Genomic DNA, 13,130 nt, shown 5'->3' with positions numbered 1-13,130 from the left:
CTCCAAGGCTGGTAGCTGTGTTCCGATGGTCCTCTGAGCTCTATGGACTGCCCACTGAAGAGCTTTCCTCTCTGCCTCTGTGCAACTGAGGTACCACACAGGTATGCCATGTGTTAGGATGCTCTTTATGGTGCAGCGGTAGAATGTCGTCAGCAGCTGTTGGGGTAAACTAGACTTCGTAGTCTTTCACGCAACAAACAAAAAAGCTTTTCACTGTACCTCGGTAAACTAAATAAATTTTCTACAGAACCCGAAGGTATCACAAAATCCTGGAGTAACTCAGCGGGTCAGGCAGCATCTCTGGAGAGAAGGAATGGGTGACGTTTCGACCCGAAGCGACACCCATTCCTTCTCTCCCGAGATGCTGCCTGACCTGCTGAGTTACTCCAGCATTTTGTGAATTCATACCTTGGATGGCTCAGCGGTAGAGTTGCTGCTTTACAGCGCAAGAGACCCGTGTTTGATTCTGACCACGGGTGCTGTCCGTACGGAGTTTGTACGTTCTCCCTGTGGCCACGTGGGTTTTCTCTCGGTTCCTCCCACATTCCAAAGACGTGCAGGTTTGTAGGTTAATTGGCTTCTGTAAATTGACCCTAGTGTTTAGTTTAGAGATACAGCGCAGAAACGGGCGCAGAAACGGGCCCACCGAGTCCGCGCCGACCAGCGATCCCCGCACACTAACACTATCCTACACACACCAGGGACAAATTACACATACGCCAAACCAATTAACATACCTGTACGTCTTTGGAATGTGGGTGGAAACCGAAGATCTCGGAGAAAACCCACGCAGGTCACGGGGATCGAACCCGGGTCTCCGGCGCTATGAGGCAGCAACTCTACCGCTGTGGCCGCCATGCTAGTGTGTAGGATAGAGCTGGTGAATGGATGATCGATGGGCTGAAGGGCCTGTTTCCACGATGTATCACTAAACTAGACTTCCTCCTGCCTCCCTGTGACCCAAGTTGGAAAACCTCAACCAGGCGGTACCTGAGTTTTATTAGTCAACCCTATTTTGTGCATTGATTATGTGATCAGTGAATTGGGTGGGATGTTAATGTGGACTGTATTACAGGATTAGCATGCAATGAACCAGATTCAATCCAACCTTTCCCCCGACTTTCAGTCACTGGTCTGCTGCCCACATGCTTCATTCGGGGTCTTGCAGCCACCACAGCTATCAGGACATGAGGGAGATGTCAAGAGCTTTTCAAAATGGTGGCAACTTGACGTTTGCAGTGATTTATACAGGGACGGGAGGAGGCTGTGGATGAGGCATTTGAAAGGAAAAGGCTGAGATGTACCAACCTTGCAGTCCAGGCAGAGGAGCGAGGTTGGAGTGTAAGGGTGCGTCCAGTGGAGGTGGGGTGCAGGGGCTTTGTAGCCAGTTCCACTGCAAGGCTCCTGAGGGAAGTTGGAGTCAGAGGGCAATCAAAGAACTTGCAAATGCCGCCGAACGGAGCATTCACTGGCTGTGGCTGAAAAGAAAAGATACTGTCTGGGCTGCCACGTGACCATCTAGAGGCTAACCATAAGACACACACCCAGGTGGGCCTGCCTCGACTGAGGGTGTCTTGTGATAAAAGGCCGAAACACCCAGTGACGTCGAGGTACACAACTGAAGATGTGTCTGAACGGTAGCAACATCACCTAGTGGTCACCCCCAAGAACAACACCAGTCAATTGTAGTGCAAGCCTGAGGGATCGTAACATCTAGTCCTGCTAATCAATCATTCGGGGTCTTGCAGCCGCCACAGCTATCAGGACATGAGGGAGATGTCAAGAGCTTTTCAAAATGGTGGCAACTTGACGTTTGCAGTGATTTTTACAGGGAACACAAATCTGGATTCTCGTGTTTTGGACCATTGGAGGAGGATAGCGGTGAGATAGAGATCTGGGCCCTGTTTCATGTCGGGACCGAAGGACGTTGTAATGTTTCAGCCGGTGTATTGTTTGTTGTTTCAGATTTGAAATCTTTTATTTAACCGGACGCAACCACTAATTTTGTCTTTGTGTATTTTGATTGTAAGGCGGGTGGAACTACATTGTCGAGGAACTTTGAAGCTTTTCAAACGGATTGAAAATAGTTTTTATTTTTGGAGGTATTTTTGATTTGCAGCTGGTGATGAGAATGGTGAAGTCTATTTTCTTTGAGCTCCTGAATAGTTGTCATCGAGTGGCACTTTATACGGGGAGGATTGGAGGAAGAAAGCCTTCCTACTGTATTTAGCCGTTTGATTAAGTACAATTGTGTTAGTCATGAGTGATTATTTTTCTTCTATTTTTTTTAAGAAAAGGAAATATAATTTCAAATGTGGCCTGTGCTGCACGTTGAAGATAATGCTAAGAAAATGACACTGGTCGGTGTTTGGATTTAGTAATTTATTTTCCTTTTTAATGACTCCATTTCCTGGCGACTGATTGCTGAGATTCTTGCACAGGAACCTCTTCCCGCCGAGCGATGGACTCGAGCCGCATAGTTCATAATTATTTTGTGTTTTTAATAACCCTTTCTCCTGTGCTAATGAAATGGCGCTTGGTATTTTGATGGGAAATTGCTGTGGTTACTTGATCACTGATCGCAACACGGGTTGAAGGTGAGAGCCGGAAAGGTTTAATGGGAACCTGAGGGGCAACCTTTCACTCAGAGGTGTGGTGGGCACCTGGAACGAGCTGAGGAGTTTAGTTTAGTTGTCACGTACACTGAGGTACAGTGAAAAGCTGTTGCCTGCGGACCAGTCTGCGGAAAGACAACACATGATTACAATCGAGCCGTCCACAGTGTACGGATAGTTGATGAAGGGAATAAAGTGAATAAAGTTTAGCGCAAGGTAAAGCCAATAAAGTCACAACTGATGCGCTCCAATTCTGAGAACTGTCTTCTGCAAAGTTTATGCACCCCTTTGCTCAATCTGTTGTACATTGAACATAGTACAACACCAGAAACAGGCCCTTCATAGAAACATAGAAACATAGAAAATAGGTGCAGGAGTAGGCCATTCGGCCCTTCGAGCCTGCACCGCCATTCAATATGATCATGGCTGATCATCCAACTCAGTATCCCGTACCTGCCTTCTCTCCAAGCCCTCTGATCCCTTTAGCCACAAGGGCCACATCTAACTCCCTCTTAAATATAGCCAATGAACTGGCCTCAACTACCTTCTGTGGCAGAGAATTCCACAGATTCACCACTCTCTGTGTGAAAAAAACCGTTCTCATCTCGGTCCTAAAAGACTTCCCCCTTATCCTTAAACTGTGACCCCTTGTTCTGGACTTCCCCAACATCGGGAACAATCTTCCTGCATCTAGCCTGTCCAACTCCTTAAGCATTTTGTAAGTTTCTATAAGATCCCCCCTCAATCTTCTAAATTCCAGCGAGTACAAGCCGAGTCTATCCAGTCTTTCTTCATATGAAAGTCCTGCCATCCCAGGAATCAATCTGGTGAACCTTCTCTGTACTCCCTCTATGGCCCACAATGCCCCTGCCGAACATGATGCCAAGTCCATCACTTATCTACCTGCACATAACACATCTCCATCCCGTCCCTAACGTTGAGTTATACCCGAGTTTGTAGAAACAAGGAACTGCAAAGGGTGGTTTTCAAAAAAATAAAAGGCACAAAGGCTCCAAAAACGTACAGGTTTGTAGGTTAATTGGCTTCGGTACAATTACAATTTGTCCCTAGTGTACAGAATAATGCTAGTGTATGGGTAGATCGCTGGTCGGCACGCACTTGGTGGGCCTGTTTCCGCATAGTATTTCTAAAGTCTAAAGTGCTGGAGTAACTCAGCGGGTCAGGCAGCATCTGTGGGGAACATGGATAGGTGACGTTTCACAGAGTGCTGGAGTAACTCAGCGGGTCAGGCAGCATCTGTGGGGAACATGGATAGGTGACGTTTCACAGAGTGCTGGAGTAACTCAGCGGGTCAGGCAGCATCTGTGGAGAACATGGATAGGTGACGTTTCACAGAGTGCTGGAGTAACTCAGCGGGTCAGGCAGCATCTGTGGGGAACATGGATAGGTGACGTTTCACAGAGTGCTGGAGTAACTCAGCGGGTCAGGCAGCATCTGTGGGGAACATGGATAGGTGACGTTTCACAGAGTGCTGGAGTAACTCAGCGGGTCAGGCAGCATCTGTGGAGAACATGGATAGGTGACGTTTCACAGAGTGCTGGAGTAACCCAGCGGGTCAGGCAGCATCTCTGGAGAACATGGATAAGTGACATTTTGGGTTAGAACCCTTCAGACCTGAGTTTGACTTGATTGTTTATGTATAGTATTATCTGATCTGTTTGGGTGAATGCAAAACAAAGTTTTTCCATTGTATTTCAGTGCATGCGACAAGAATAAACCCAAACGTATCTGGATGGGGAGGGGGGATTTACATAGAAATATAGAAAACAGGTGCAGGAGGAGGCCATTTGGCCCCTCGATCCAGCACCGCCATTTATTGTGATCATGGCTGATCATCCACAATCAGTAACCCCGTGCCTGCCTTCTCCCCATATCCCTTGATTCCACTAGCCCCTATAGCTCTACCTAACTCTCTTTTAAATTCATCCACTGAATTGGCCTTTATTCACAAAATGCTGGAGTAACTCAGCAGGTCAGGCAGCATCTCAGGAGAGAAGGAATGGGTGACGTTTCGGGTCGAGACCCTTCTTCAGACTGAATTGGCCTCCACTGCCGTCTGTGGCAGAGAATTCCACAAATTCACAACTCTGGGTGAAAAAGTCTTTTTTCATCTCAGTTTTAAAATGGCCTCCCCTTTATTCCTAGACTGTGTGGCCCCTGGTTCTGGAACAAGGGTCCAGCCGACAGAGCTGCAGAGTGACTCCTGCTAGCCAGTGCTCGTGTGTTGGTGTTGAATATGGGGCGGATGAGACTGCAGCCTCAAAGTTCAATGTCTCATGTTGAAAGACTCTCCACTTGTACAGTCATCTATCGCTCCCTGAACACCATGCCCATGTATTTATTCACAAAATGCTGGAGTAACTCAGCAGGTCAGGCAGCATCTCGGGAGAGAAGGAATGGGCGACGTTTCTTGCTATTGAGGGCGTGCAGCGTAGGTTTACTAGGTTAATTCCCGGAATGGCGGGACTGTCATATGTTGAAAGACTGGAGCGACTGGGCTTGTATACACTGGAATTTAGAAGGATTAGAGGAGATCTTATCGAAACGTATAAGATTATTAAGGGGTTGGACACATTAGAGGCAGGAAACATGTTCCAAATGTTGGGGGAGTCCAGAACCGGGGGGCACAGTTTAAGAATAAGGGGTAGGCCATTTAGAATTGAGATGAGGAAAAACTTTTTCAGTCAGAGAGTTGTGAATCTGTGGAATTCTCTGCCTCAGAAGGCAGTGGAGGCCAATTCTCTGAATGCATTCAAGAGAGAGCTGGATAGAGCTCTTAAGGATAGCGGAGTCAGGGGGTATGGGGAGAAGGCAGGAACGGGGTACTGATTGAGAATGATCAGCCATGATCACATTGAATGGCGGTGCTGGCTCGAAGGGCCGAATGGCCTCCTCCTGCACCTATTGTCTATTGTCTATTGTTTCGGGTCGAGACCCTTCTTCAGACTGATTTGTACCTTCGATTTGTACCAGCATCTGCAGATATTTTCTAATACTACCGTGCCCATGTAAATCAACACCTCAAAGAAAGTGGAGAGAAAACACAATGGGGAGACCAATAAAATATCACAGCAGAGAGAAAAAAAAACCCTCAAAGCTTGCCCTGTAATCATAGACACGATGCTGGAGTAACTTCAGCGGGACAGGCAGCATCTCGGGGGAGAGAAGGAGTGGGTGACGTTTCGGGTCGAGACCCTTCTTCGGACCGAAGAAGGGTCTCGACCCGAAACGTCACCCATTCCTTCCCTCCCGAGATGCTGCCTGTCCCGCTGAAGTTACTCCAGCGTTTTGTGTCCGTCTTCAGGTTTTCAAGTTCCTTCCTGTCCACACTCTGTAATCACACTGATTATCACTTCCATGATTGAAGGCGATGGAAGGGGTTTTTGTGTCGTGTCGGCTGGGGAAGGAATTATGCCGGAGTTGTCTGGAAACAATAGACATCTCGAGAGCTGGGTGTCCTGCGGGCTAATTTTAGCTCGAAGTTGCTTTGTCTTTCTCGGTGATTTTCAGCAAAGAAAGGAAACCGAGAGCACATCTCAATGTCAATTATTCGGATTGGGTCATAACAATTTTCTTATTTTTGCCTAATGAGCCTCTTCCGATTGGCCTGTGCGCGTGTTGATGTAGGTGGATGTTTTGGGCAGAACGCTTGTGTGAGGAGAGGTCAGAATGCGGATTGAAAGGAGGGTTTGTTTTCCTTGTGCAGACGGGCGGGGGATGTCAGACTGGCGAATCTCATGCCAGTTCGTGCATCTTTCAGCACCGCTCGTGAATCAGATGCTGCACGCTAACCGGCTTAAACCGTGAAATGAGGCAATGCCGACTCGAAATGGTTTCCCCAGCCACCCCCCCCCCCCCCCCCCCCCGGCTGTGAAATCGCAAAAGGAAATTCAAATTTAGCCTCTTCCTATTTTTGGTCAATCAGCTCCAAATTAACTAACTAAGCAGCCCAGACCATCACACGAACCAAGACCCTAAATGCTGGAGTAACTCAGCGGGGGACAGACAGCATCTCTGGAGAGGAGGAATGGGTGATGTTTTTGAACCGAAGATGGGCACAAAGTGCTGGGGTAAACCTTCCTACACAAACCAACCTCCCGTCTGAAGAAGGGTCCCCCCTCAGTCTTCTAAATTCCAGCGAGTACAAGCCCAGTCTATCTAGTCTTTCCTCATATGTAAGTCCCGCCATCCCAGGGATCAATCTGGTGAACCTTCTCTGTACTCCCTCTAAGGCAAGAACGTCTTTCCTCAGGTTAGGAGACCAAAACTGCACACAATACTCCAGGTGCGGTCTCACCAAGGCCCTGTACAACTGCAGCAGAACCTCCCTGCTCCTAAACTCAAATCCTCTTGCTATGAATGCCAACATACCATTCGCTTTCTTCACTGCCTGCTGCACCTGCATGCTTGCTTTCAATGACTGGTGCACCATGACACCCAGGTCACGTTGCATCTCCCCTTCTCCCAATCGGTCACCATTCAGGTAATACTCTGCTTTCCTGTTCTTGCCGCCAAAGTGGATAACCTCACATTTATCCACATTATATTGCATCTGCCATGCATTTGCCCACTCGCCTAATCTATCCAAGTCACTCTGCAGCCTCCTAGCATCCCCCTCGCAGCTAACACTGCCACCCAGCTTGGTGTCATCCGCAAACTTAGAGATGTTGCATTCAATTCCCTCGTCCAAATCATTAATATACACTGTAAATAACTGGGGTCCCAGCACTGAGCCTTGCGGTACCCCACTAGTCACTGCCCGCCATTCCGAAAAGGACCCGTTTATTCCTACTCTTTGCTTCCTGTCCGCCAACCAATTTTCTACTGTCCCGCTGAGTTACTACAACACTTTGTGTCTATCTTCGGTGTAAACCAGCATCTGCAGTTCCTTCCTACACGAACAGACCCGTCTGGAGAAGGGTCCTGACCCGAAACATCACCCATTCCTTCTCTCCAGAGATGTCGCCTGTCCCGCTGAGTTACTCCAGCATTTTGTGTATCTCCCTTCCATTGACTCCATCCACACCTCACGCTGCCTCGGCAAGGCCAGCAGCCCAGACCGTCACGCAAACCAACCTCCCTTCCACCGACCCCATCTACACCTCACGCTGCCTCGGCAAGGCCAGCAGCCCAGACCATCACGCAAACCAACCTCCCTTCCACCGACTCCATCTACACCTCACGCTGCCTCGGCAAGGCCAGCAGCATAATCAAGGACCAGTCTCACCCCGGCCACTCCCTCCTCTCCCCTCTCCCATCAGGCAAAAGGTAAAGAAGTGTGAAAACCAGTCAGCGGAAAGACAACACATGATTACAATCGAGCCGTTTACAGTGTCTAGATGCATGATAAGGGAATAACGTTTAGTGCAAGGTAAAGCCAGCAAAGTCCGATCAAGGATAGTCCGAGGGTCACCAATGAGGTAGATAGTAGTCCAGCTCTGCTCTCTGGTTGTGGTAGGATGGTTCAGTTGCCTGATAACAGCCGGGAAGAAACTGTCCCTGAATCTGGAGCTGTGCGTTTCCACATTCTACTTTGGTTGTACTGAGGGCATTGGGTTTTTTCTGCACTGGTATTGGGATTATTAATTGTTTATTATATCCGTGTGTATTGTGTTTGCAGGCTTGTCGTGCTGCAACGAGTTACAATTTTATTGTTAGGTTCATATTGTTGTCAGTCCATATGACAATTTAACATTTACCAAGCCAATTAACTTACACACCTGCACGTCTTTGGAGTGTGGGAGGTAACCGAAGATCTTGGAGAAAACCCACGCAGGTCACGGGGAGAACGTACAAACTCCGTACAGGCAGCACCCGGAACTGCCTCTGGAATAATTACAAGGCATCGCATCTGGGTGCCACTGTGGATCATGACATTTCTTCACACAGAGAGTGGTGAGTCTGTGGAATTCTCTGCCACAGAAGGTAGTTGAGGCCAGTTCATTGGCTATATTTAAGAGGGAGTTAGATGTGGCCCTTGTGGCTAAAGGGATCAGGGGGTATGGAGAGAAGGCAGGTACAGGTTACATAGCTGGATTATCAGCCATGATCATATTGAATGGCGGTGCAGGCTCGAAGGGCCGAATGGCCTACTCCTGCACCTATTTTCTATGTTTCTATGTTTCTCTGACTTGCTTTCCACTTCTGCCATCGTGTGGTCTTTGGGATGGTGCCAACTTCTCCAAGACCATCGGCCTTGCCCACTGGGGGTTGGCTTGAGACGTTACCAGTTGCACGACACTGTGGCAGTTCTGTATTTGTGGGTGTTCGTTGGAGGCCATCAGCTCCAAGCTAACTCTTGCTTTACTGGAAGATCGACACAAAAAGCTGGAGCAACTCAGCGGGACAGGCAGCATCTCTGGAGAGAAGGAATGGGTGGCGTTTCGTGGTCGAGACCCTTCAGATTGACTGTCTTGCTTGGAGGCAGATTCAGTGTTGACGTTCTAAAGGGAGTTGGAGAAGTATCTGAAAGTCAAGACTTTGTCTGGTGACAGGGAGAAGGAGCGGGAATGGGTCTTGCCTGATTTGTTTAGTTTTGAGATACAGCGCGGAAACAGGCCCTTCGGCCCACCGAGTCCGCGCCGACCAGCGTTCCCCGCACACTAACACTAACACTACCCCACACACACACACACACACACTAGGGACAATTTACAATTGTATCAAGCCAATTAACCTGCAAACCTGTCGGAAGGAACTGCAGATGCTGGTTTACACCGAAGATAGACACAAAGTGCTGGAGTCACTCAGCGGGTCAGGCAGCATCTGTGGATGGAAGGGATGGGTGACGTTTTGGGTCGAGTCCCTACAAACCCGCACGTCTTTGGGGAGTGTGGGAGGAAACCGGAACTCCCGGAGAAAACCCACGCGGGTCACGGGGAGAGCGTACAAACTCAGTACAGACAGCGCCCGTGGTCAGGATGGAACCCGGGTCTCCGGCGCTGTGAGGCAGCAGCTCTACCCGCTGCGCCACCGTGCTCTTGCACAGACTCAAAGGGCCGGATAGCGTGCCAACACTTTGACCATTTTCTGCCTGAAGCTCGCATACATCACTATTGAGGGCGTGCACCCTATGTTTACTAGGTTAATTCCCGGAATGGTGGGACTGTCGTATGTTGAAAGACTGGAGCGACTAGGCTTGTATACACTGGAATTTAGAAGGATGAGAGGAGATCTTATCGAAACGTATAAGATTATTAAGGGGTTGGACACGTTAGAGGCAGGAAACATGTTCCCAATGTTGGGGGAGTCCAGAACAAGGGGCCACACAGTTTAAGAATAAGGGGTAGGCCATTTAGAACTGAGATGAGGAAAAACGTTTTCAGTCAGAGAGTTGTGAATCTGTGGAATTCTCTGCCTCAGAAGGCAGTGGAGGCCAGTTCTCTGAATGCATTCAAGAGAGAGCTGGATAGAGCTCTTAAGGATAGCGGAGTCAGGGGGTATGGGGAGAAGGCAGGAACGGGGTACTGATTGAGAATGATCAGCCATGATCACATTGAATGGCGGTGCAGGCTCGAAGGGCCGAATGGCCTCCTCCTGCACCTATTGTCTATTGTCTATCACGGCAGTGAATGCACCTCAAAGTCCCATCGCTGGCTGTGACGCAGTCTGTAACCTGACCGAGGGTTGTGAAATGCAAGTCCTTGTTAGCTTTAGCCGCACTCTGCCAAGTCAAACAGTGCTGGGCACTCTGGATTCAACACCCAACCTGATTCTTCAGGCTTCTGACGTCTTCCTCACTCTGCCCCACTGACCAACATGGAGAAACGTGCTTTGTTAGAGTGTAGCTCTTGGCCCCCGGCCAGAGTCATGTTAGAATGAGGTGTATGTTCTGGAGCGCTGCATTAGCCATCAGTGACGATGCATTAACGGTTCGCCCTGACCTTGTGCGTGCTGTCCTGAGGGCTGCAGCTGTTCTCCAGTTGCTCGAAGCTTTATTGCAGCTCGCCGCGATCTTTGCAGCAAATATATGTCCGCAATGATTGAACTATTCCACCGATGAATGTGTGCATGCTAGGATTCTCGTGCTTGTTTTCAAACCTCTCTCATCTTGAGATATCGGGTCCATTTCTGGCCCCTTGCCCGTCTCCGAAGGTTACCTGCTTCACCATTGCTTCCGGCTGCAAGTGTCTGAACTCTGCAACCTCCTCGTTCGACCTGCGGCCCCCTTCTTCACGATGGTCCTTGACCAAGCGACCCGTTGACCTTGAGACATTGGAGGAGAATTAGGCCATTCGGCCCATCTAGCCTACACTCTTCGATCATGGCTGGCCTATCTCTCCCGCTCAACCCCATCCTCCTGCCTTCTCCCCACGACCACTGACACCCGTACGAATCCCGAACCCGTCGATCTCCGCATTAGAAATACCCACTGACTTGCCCTCCACAGCCGTCTGTGGCAATGAATCCCACAGATTCACCACCCTCTGACTAAAGAATTTCATCCCCCATCTCAATAGACAATAGACAATAGGTGCAGGAGGAGGCCATTCGGCCCTTCGAGCCAGCACCGCCATTCAATGTGATCATGGCTGATCGTTCTCAATCAGTACCCAGTTCCTGCCTTCTCCCCATACCCCCTGACTCCGCTATCCTTAAGAGCTCTGTCTAGCTCTCTCTTGAATGCATTCAGAGAATTGGCCTCCACTGCCTTCTGAGGCAGAGAATTCCACATCCTATCTCCATTCTAAAGGGACGTCCTTTTATTCAGAGGCTGTGCCCTCTGGTCGTAGATTCTCCCTTGACTGGATACATCCTCTCCACATCCACTCGATCTAAGCCTCCTTCATTGCCACAGACGGCTGTGGAGGCCAAGTCAGTGGGTATTCCCAGTAAATGGAAATTGAACAAAAAGATTTGAGATGCTGGATGCCAGAGGTAAAAACATGAAAGGAGGAAACACTTAACAGGTCGAGCAGCATCTATGGAGGATGGAAACGAGAGTCAATGTTTCTAGTCCCTTGTCCGATTCTGAAACGTGAGCTCTGTCTTTTTCCCGAGCTGCCTGACTGTTGAGTGTTCTCAGTTTTTATTTAATATATCCTTTCTGACAAGTTTTATTTGGTGAAGGCAGACAGAAAATGCTGGTGTAAATGCCTAGTGCAAAACGAACTTTAACAACTCAGCGGGACAGGCAGCATCTCTGGAGAGAAGGGAATGGGTGACCGTTTCAGGTCGAGGCCCTTCTTCAGACTGATGTCAGGGGAGGGGGGCGGGACAAAGATAGGATGCAGTGGGAGACAGGAAGACAGTGGGAGAACTGGGAAGGGGGAGGGGAAAGAGAGGGACAGAGGAACTATCTGAAGTTAGAGAAGTCAATGTTCATACCGCTGGGGTGTAAGCTGCCCAAGCGAAATATGAGGTGCTGTTCCTCCAATTTGCGCTGGGCCTCACTCTGACAATGGAGGAGGCCCAGGACAGAAAGGTCAGACTGGGAATGGGAGGGGGAGTTGAAGTGCTGAGCCACCGGGAGATCAGGTTGGTGAAGGCGGACTGAGCGAAGGTGTTGAGTGAAACGATCGCCGAGCCTGCGTTTGGTCTCGCCGACGTGGAGAAGTTGACATCTTTAACAGTGGATACAGTAGATGAGGTTGGAGGAGGTGCAGGTGAACCTCTGCCTCACCTGTTGGTGCTTGATGGGCAATAGACAATAGGTGCAGGAGGAGGCCATTCAGCCCTTCGAGCCAGCACCGCCATTCAATGTGATCATGGCTGATCATTCTCAATCAGTACCCCATTCCTGCCTTCTCCCCATACCCCCTGACTCTGCTATCCTTAAGAGCTCTATCTAGCTCTCTCTTGAATGCATTCAGAGAATTGGCCTCCACTGCCCTCTGAGGCAGAGAATTCCACAGATTCACAACTCTCTGACTGAAAAAGGTTTTTCCTCATCTCAGTTCTAAATGGCCTACCCCCTTATTCTTAAACTGTGGCCCCTTGTTCTGGACTCCCCCAGCATTGGGAACATGTTTCCTGCCTCTAACGTGTCCAACCCCTTAATAATCTTATACGTTTCGATAAGATCCCCTCTCATCCTTCTAAATTCCAGTGTGTACAAGCCCAGTCGCTCCAGTCTTTCAACATACGACAGTCCCGCCATCCCGGGAATTAACCTAGTAAACCTACGCTGCACGCCCTCGATATGGCAAGCGTGAATCAAACTTGTTTTTCCTTTAGTCTCCAGGATACGAGGGAAATGTGGCTGCCAGCTAGCTCTCTGGGTGTAAAGTTGCCCTGAGATCCTGCTCTTGATAAGATCCATGCTCGAGGTTGCAGGTTATTCTTTGAACTGGTTTTGTGCCAGTGCCGCACAATGTGTCTTGGCGCCCATAAAGGACACGGCCCTTTTGATCTGCCCTCTTGCTCCAAGCAACAATGAACTCCAATGGGGTTCTCCAAGCGGCCCACTCCACGCCAACAAAACACAAAAAGACTTTCAATCGTCCGTGACAGTGTAAATGCCATCAACCTTGGAGCAAGGTAAGTGGATCAAGC

The sequence above is a fragment of the Rhinoraja longicauda genome, chromosome 42 (assembly GCF_053455715.1).
Source record: "Rhinoraja longicauda isolate Sanriku21f chromosome 42, sRhiLon1.1, whole genome shotgun sequence".
NCBI classification, from domain to species: Eukaryota; Metazoa; Chordata; class Chondrichthyes; order Rajiformes; family Arhynchobatidae; genus Rhinoraja; species Rhinoraja longicauda.
This window is presented reverse-complemented; position numbering follows the sequence as displayed.